Consider the following 6,000-nt stretch of genomic DNA (forward strand, 5'->3'; position numbering starts at 1 on the left):
AAGAATAATTTAAACCGGGTATAAAATATGTAGATTAACAGATGATACTTTACATAAAAAACCCTCTGCAACATGACAGACTCTTATATGTACATGTACCTTAAAATATTTGAACGTTAAAGGGGTGATCCACCTTTACATTAACTTTCAGTGTGTTATAGGCTAATTCTAAGCAACTTAAATTGGTTGTCATTATTTATTTTTTATAGTTTTTAAATTATTTGCCTTCTTTTTAAAACTCTTTCCGGCTTTCACATGGGGGTCACTGACCCCATTTAAAAAACAAATGCTTGGTAAGGCTACAAATGCAGTTTTTTCTACTTTTTATTACTCATCTTTCTATTCAGGCCTCTCCTATTCATATTCCAGTCTCTTATTCAGAGCAATTCATGGTTGCTAGGGTAATATGGACCCTAGCAACCATATTGCTGTAATTGCAAACTGGAAAAAAAAGGTTAAATAACTCAAAAAACACAAATAATAAAACATTAAAACCAGTTGGAAATTTCTCAGAATATCATTTTATACATCATACTAAAAAATTACTGAAAGGTGAACAACACCTGGGATGTGAAATATTAGTGCAGCTAGGATACACAACTCATTTAAATATGTATTGCCTTTGAATTGTGTTCAAAAATCTAAAATTTGTATACTATTTTGCATTGCAATGAAATTCAGTTATTGCATAACAGATTTTGCCAGACTAATTCAATTGCCTTTTATAAAGAAGTCAGCAGGAATTTAGGGGCAGATTTATCAAGGGTCAAATTGAAAATTAGAATTTTCTAGGTTTTTTATGGTCAAAACTGTCAAATTCGACTAGGGAGTTATTCAAACTCGACTTTTAAAAGAATTAAAATGTCATTTGAGTTTAAAAAAACATGCAAAAGTTATTTATTAGGACATAATAGCCTGACCCATTTCATGCCAAGCAAGCACTTACTCATAGGCAGCCTATAAGTAAGTGCCCGTTTGGCACGAAACACGTCTCTGGCATTAAGGTGGACACCAGTAATTTTGAGCCAATACATTTTGTTCAGTGATTTCTGATTAAGGCCATCGTATAGGACATGGTCCAATACACAAATGTGTATGCCGAGCAATATCTTTCCCAAAATCCCCTCCCTAGATATGCTGGAGCTCGGGCGTGACCACTGATATTGCTGAAATGAAGAGGTTCGTGGAACTCCCCTTTTAAGCTAAAATTTACTGTGTTGGCCCAGTTTTGGGGTGTTTAAAACCCACACCTTTAGGTGCACCCATACATGCGGTGTTGTTTTGTTCGGGAGAAGTTGTAGATTGATAATTAGTATGAATTTTTTAGTTGTCATGGCAATTTTGGAGAGAAATCTAACTTTGGATCTTTTTTTCTTTATTTCAGGTCAAACTGCAAACTTCTACAGAAAAATGCGTCCCCAATTCTGCATGTAGAAAGCAAGGGTGGTTCCACTGAATAGCTGCAGGTGTGTACTTTCAAAGAATATTTATATATAGTTTTTGGGGGGTATTTCACAGTTAAGGGGTGTTTAGCCTGAAATACTGCAAGGTGTGCAATTAGAGCGCAAGCACCAAATTTTCCAGCTAAAATTAGCTGTGGATTGGCCCTGTTTTGGGGTATTTGGAGGCCGTGTCTTTAGGTGCACCCATCCATGCCTTGTATGGTTTTCAAACCACACCAATACATATTTGGTATTGTTAAATTCAGCAGAATCAGGGCTTTTACAAACAGTAAAATGTCAGTAAATGTAATTTTTCTTGGAAAAAGACACAACATAAAAAAACCTTTTTTCTTTATTTCACTTTTTTTTTTTTTTTTTTACATATTTTTATTACATCTCGAGTAATAGTACACCATTTTGTTACAGTGTTTAAGTCAAATTAATTCCAAAAAAAACCCCAATATGTACAGTAATTTGCATTATTTCAAGGTAGGTTTTCTTGTCAAAAAATCTGAGTAAATGTAACAAGTTCAAAATGTCTAAAAACTGCTTGGCAGTAGATGTTCGATTTTAGGATGAATTGGCTGGCAGTGAAAGGGTTAAAGCTTCCAGCTTCAGTGGCAAGAAGAAAGAACACTAACCTAGACTTATAAAGACCAGATGCAATTGGGTCAGTTGTGAGTGTGGGAGAAAAGTTTGTTCAACAATATTGCATTCAAATAAATCCATGATGTTGCTAGGCTGCAATTTCCAGAATTTTTTAACCCTGGATACTATAGTAGAAAAATGGAGTTGCCAGTTTGAAAACAAACATCTGACTGGTTGCTGTGGGTTCATATTCCTAGTGAACACTTTGCAACTTGTATTAATCTATTTGATTTCTAAATAAATAAAGAGAATTTGGAACTCATTATTGATTATTTGCCATGAATTCCAAACCCTCATTAATTTCACATCAATGTTTTTAAATGTTATTTTAAGTAAGACTAGCTGCAGGGCAGAAGATATACACTGAATTAATTAGATCTAATAATAATTCTGCACCTAATATAATAAGGGGCCATGATGACAGTTTTGTAGAGACGCAATTTTACTGATATGCTACTAAAGTTCAGAGCTTCTAAAAGGATGTCACTGCTTCTGGGTTACATAGATCATGCTGCTTAGCTACCCTCATTATACAGATATAACCTGAATTCAGATTTCTGAGAGCACAGCATGTTGACCAAGGTATAATAAGGTAAAGCACAGGCTGGCAAAAACATATTTGTACCTTTAATAAAACACAACACATTACAGGGCATCATAACAAACACATTGCACTATATGGATTTCTGCCTATATATTTGTAAGGCTATGCCTGAAAAAATATCTGAGATGTCCAATTGTTTGTGCTCCCTATTACTAAAATCAGGGGTAATATAAGATATAATCATTGTACCATGCCTGTATTTTTTGCATTGTGTCCAGTGTGCAAGAGCCATTGGGGCAAATTCACTAACGCGCGAAGCGCCGAACGCTAGCGTTAATTCGCTAGCGTTGGGCATTTTCGCTACTGCGCAAATTCACTAACGAACGCTGTCGTAGTTTCGCTAGTGTTACTTCGCAACCTTACGCCAGGCGAATCTTCGCTAGCGACGAAACTACGCAAATTCACTAACTTGCGCAGTGTATCGAACGCTACCTTTTACGCTAGACTTCCTTCGCCACCTCAGACCTGGCGAAGCGCAATAGAGTAGATAGGGATTGTTTAAAAAAAAGTCAAAATTTTTTCTAAGTCCTAAAAAACGTTGGCGTGTTTTCTACATGATGGCTGATAGGCTGAAAAAGATCGAAAATTTTTTGGGGCTCCCCTTCCTCCCCCCTACATTTCCTGACTCATGGCAACTTACCTAGACAGTGGGCACATGTGTAGGGCAAAGTAAAATTTTTATTTGCAGATTTGAAGGTTTTCTAGGCATTTGTAGTGCAGATACGTGTTCCTCCATTGAAATTTGAATTTCGCGCCGTATGCAAATTAGCCTTCGCTAGCGCAACTTCGCTTTATATAGCAAAACAACGCTAGCGCAACTCCGCAACCTTACGCTACCCCTGTGCGCAACTTCGGATTTTAGTGAATTTGCGAACCACTTTCGAAACTACGCCTGGCGAAGTGCGGCGAAGTGCGGCGAAGTTGCGCCTGGCGCAACTTCGCAACTTAGTGAATTTGCCCATTGTGTCTGGACAGATGGTATATAAACTGTAATAAGTTATTGAAGTCAACCTCGTTTACATTTAAAAAAGGAAGGCATTTGTTACATTTATGTGACCTTTAAATCATTTGAAATTGCTGTAATAAAGTCTACCCACACCACCTTAATTTTTGTTTTGATTCATTCTTTTCTTTTTTTTTGTAATATTCTTTATTTTAATTTTTTTTCTTTCAAAAAGGGAGTGGGATACAAAAGGCAAGAAAGAAAAAAGGAGGGGAAGGTATGACATGGATTAATAAACATCTTACAGTATATCAAGCCTAAATAAATTAATTTAGACATAGCTTAACAACTTCCTAGCAAGTATAAACATATAAGAAAAAACTTATTACCAAATATACCTTTTATATCAGTGAATTTAATTTAAACTTCCGTGTTATGGAGTTGGCCCTTCTAAGAATGATATCCAAGGTTCTCACACTTTTCCAGTTGTCACTTGTATTATGACCTTTGCTTAATTCTTAGTTTAATTCCAAGCATCTTTCATTACCCTATTTTTGTAGGCAAAAAATGCAAAATATTCCAAATTAAGTAGAGGAAGGGATACCAGTTATGTATATTGTAGTGCCTCTCTTTTTTCTATTGAATCAAAAGTAAAGGTAAAGCTTGTCTGCTACATCACTGGCTTCAAGAACTGCATAAAAGTTGCATAAAATTCAATGGGGCAAATTCACTAAAGGGTGAATTGTCGCCAGCAGATGCTTTACCATTTTTGTGCCACTTTGCCAGCCGAGAATGTGTTACCACTACGCTAATTCCCTAAAATGCGAAGTTGCTTTCTGGGTGCCGAACACTGGTGACTTTTCACTAGCGTTACTTCAGCACTGCAAGCGTTTCAAAGCAACATAGCGCTTGTGATTGCTTCTGCCTAGCGAAACTTCGTTAGTCCTCTTGCGCTTTAGTCAATTTGATTAGGGAGGGTACATTAAAGTTGTATGGATGTCTTTATTAGAGATGTTGGTGCAAATGCTTGAAGTGGCCACTTATTATTACAAATGTTCAAGGAACCTGAATAAAGACAAAAGTGTAATGCCCTACACATGAGCCCTCCCTAAAAGAAAAGTCAAACACTAGCGACAGTCTCATTCACTAGCGAACTGTCTTGTGAAGAACATTCACTCTGGTGCAATATCCTAAAATGTATTACCATATGATGAGGGAATATTGCAAAGTAAAGTACACATTGTACTGTATGTCACATTGTACATCATACATTGGGCTTTACAAAAAATTTGCAGTTTGCTATACGGATAGCTCAAGACTTTCATCTTCCGTCTGCCGATCTCTATACAGACTTTCCATTGTATTAAAAGCAGATTATCAAATGCTGATCAGTGCCCTAAACCACCAAACCACTTAAAGTGAAGCGTGTCACCAGACTTTTGAGTTTAGTTGCCCATGACCATGGGCACTGATATATAAGAATAAGGTTTGTCTTGACAAGTACTAGTCTGTGAGTAGGGACTCTTGCCAAACAAATAGGTGGAAAAACACATTGTTGAGACAAAACTTATCCTTATACATCAGTGGTCATGGTCTGTGTGTTTAAAGGCCAACTAAACTCAAAAGTCTGGTGATATACTTCACTTTAAGTAGCACAAGTGGTGATTAGGTTTAAACATAAATACTACATTATATATTTTTTATTGTTTACCTTTTTTTATTGTTGTACACCTTCGCCATCCTTAGGGTGCTGATCATTATTGGATATTCTACATCATACTGTACATTGGGTCAGATACAATTCAGTGAGAAAAAGATATCTCATGGTTTATCAGGTGAAAATTCATGGATGAGAATTAATTTGAGGAGAAAAAAACTTTTTCTACTAATTCACAGTTCTTTTCCCATAGACTTCAATTGAGTTTTAAAGTGATAACCCATGAGATATTTTTTTCCTGAACTGAATTGCATCTCAAATTGAATCCTATTTATGAGTTTTCAAGTGATATACAGTACCTTTTTCTCGCTGAACTGAATCTCGTCCGTTGTATGAAAAATTAACAAAATGCAATCTGGGAGCATGCTGATTCAGTAAGATGCATATTTGCAATTTTTCGTGTTAAAGGGGACCTGTCACCCAGAAATAAAAAACTGTATAATAAAATATATTCAAATTAAATATAAAACCCCACATTGTTCTTATTAAAACACCAATACATATTAAGGGATTTAAAAATCTCAGCTGTCAATTATATACAGTATTGCCTTCTCCACCTCTATGCTTTAAGCATAGAAGCAAGCAGACAACTACTTTCACTTTCCATTTTGCACTTCCTAAATTTGGCACTGCTCACATAGCCCCT

This window comes from Xenopus laevis, chromosome 8L, assembly GCF_017654675.1.
Source record: "Xenopus laevis strain J_2021 chromosome 8L, Xenopus_laevis_v10.1, whole genome shotgun sequence".
Lineage (NCBI taxonomy): Eukaryota > Metazoa > Chordata > Amphibia > Anura > Pipidae > Xenopus > Xenopus laevis.